Source organism: Mus caroli, chromosome 9, assembly GCF_900094665.2.
Source record: "Mus caroli chromosome 9, CAROLI_EIJ_v1.1, whole genome shotgun sequence".
Classification (NCBI taxonomy): domain Eukaryota; kingdom Metazoa; phylum Chordata; class Mammalia; order Rodentia; family Muridae; genus Mus; species Mus caroli.
This window is the reverse complement of record NC_034578.1, coordinates 91,667,998-91,670,305: the sequence shown is the minus strand read 5'-3', so window position 1 is coordinate 91,670,305 and position 2,308 is coordinate 91,667,998.

Genomic DNA, 2,308 nt, shown 5'->3' with positions numbered 1-2,308 from the left:
ATGCACACCATGGTCAACTGAAAAGCAGTCATGCACAAACAAAGTCTATATAGCCATTGTCCAGGGCTAAGGTTAGGAGAAAAAGAAACTTTTTTTTTTTTTTTAATAAAGAGCTGCCCTCAAGCTTCTGAGCTGTCTCCATCTAGGCCTGCTGTAGGTAGTTCCTTATTTCTGATGGTGGGTCCCCTGAAGGGATATATCTCCTGCTTCTCTGGGTCCCAGGTGCCATTTATGTCACGGTATGCTGTCCCCAGCATTGGAGGAAGTGTGTCACTGTGGGGATGTGCTCTGAGACCCTCCTCCTAGATGCCTGTGAACTGGTCCTCTCCTGTTTGCCTTCAGAACAGGATGTAGAAGTCTCAGCCCCTCCAGCTCCATGCCTGCCTAGATGTTGCTATGCTTTCTGCCTTGATAATGGAATGAACCTCTTGTCCTTTATAAGAGTTGTCTTGGTCATGGTTTTGTAAAAGGTCACAGAAGCCCTGAAATTGGCAAAATAGATTTCATTGTTAGCAGAACTAGCTTCACTGATAGAAAAATAGAGGTTCACAATGCTCTGGTCACTCCTTGACCCCGTGTGTCGGCCAATGTTTTGACCGTTCCTTGAACCCATTTGTGTGCCCACTGATGAAGCCCACTACCAGGTGTTTGTGATATTGGTTGCTGGGGAAGAGTCCGAAAATCTCCCTAGCAACCACAGCCAGGGCCAATCCGGAGTTGCTGCACCTGCACCAGACTCTTTCCTTGTACCCCTCCCATACCCATTTCTTGAGAATAGACATTGTTTAGATAGTGAAATCCCCTACTTTCTCCTTCTCCTTTCCCCCCGAGGGTCTATAAAAACTGGGACCTCTTTCCCTCGGGGTCGACTTCTCTATCCCTGCGTGGGATATGAGTCGTCCCCAGAGCTCTGGCTTTCCCCGAATAAAGCCTCGTGTGGTTTGCATCAAGTTTGGTCTCTCGTGAGTTCTTGGGGGTCCGCTATTATCCCGAGACTTGAGTGAGGGTCTCCCTTTGGAGGTCTTTCAGTTTCTGTTCACAGCAATAGACAGTCTAAGACAGAAGTTGGTACCAGGGACTGGGGTATTGCTGTGTTAATGCCTGACCATGTTTTGTTTGGAGGAATGTGGATTTTGGGATGTTGGAAAGCAGTGGAATGTTGGGGGCTTAATGGGCCATCCTAGTAGGAATATGGAAGACATTGGTGCTAAGGGTGATTTGAACTGTACATGCCTGGACTGAGGGGTTTCAAANGAGAAGAATTATGGTATGTGGCCTAGAGACTGGTTTTGTGGTATTTTAGTGAAGAATGTGGCTACTTTTTGCCCTTGTCTGAAAAGTCTATTTGAGGCTAAGGTAAAGAGACTTATATTAATTGCATTGACAAATGAANTCTCAAAAAAGCCTAGCAGAGACTTTGTTCTCTGGTTTAATTGCAAGAAGAACATTTTGGTCAAGTGTAATAAGCTTCAAAAGGAAAAGCACAACATGTATGGATCAAAGAATAAAGGGGCACCAGGAAGTGGAACAGAGATGAACAGATTAAGGGAGTGGTGAGCTCAGGGCAAGTTCTCACCCCCTAAGCTTATTGTTTATGTGTTTGCAGTTGAACAAGGAATAGTTATATCATATTAGGCATTACTACCTGGTTGTTTTCATTTGGACTTTTAATCTGGAATGAACTACAATTCAGAAATTATAATCTAGATCATAAGGCTGGATGGAAGACACAGGCTTTTGATCCGGATATTGAGGCATAGTGGCCATGAAAAGCTTTGGCCCAGGCATGGTGATCCACACCTTTAATCCCAGGAGACAAAGTCAAGCAGACCTCTGAATTCAAGGCCAGACTGGGACAGAACAAGTTCTAAGTGATGAAAGGCTTAAGTCCAGGCGTGGTGGTACACAACTTTGATCCCAGCATTCAGGAGACTGAGCCATGTAGATCACTGAGTTCAAGATCAATCTACAGAGCAAGTTCCAGGACAGCCAAGCTTAGGCAGGGAGTAGTTGGAAAACAGAAAACTGGTAATGATGAAATAGAACAGGGGGGCCATGCTCCAGCTCCAGCTCCAGCAAGCAGCAGAACATGGCAGCTTCAGCCATGTGGCTCTGACTTTATAGTCAAGAAGAGACTACTGGGACAATTGATGCTAGTTAGCCGGAGCTAAGAAATCAGTGGTAATTAGAAAAAACCGGCGGTGGTGGTGGCTGCAGCGCACGCCTTTAATCCCAGCACTTGGGAGGCAGAGGCAGGTGGATTTCTGAGTTCGAGGCCAGCCTGGTCTACAAAGTGAGTTCCAGGACA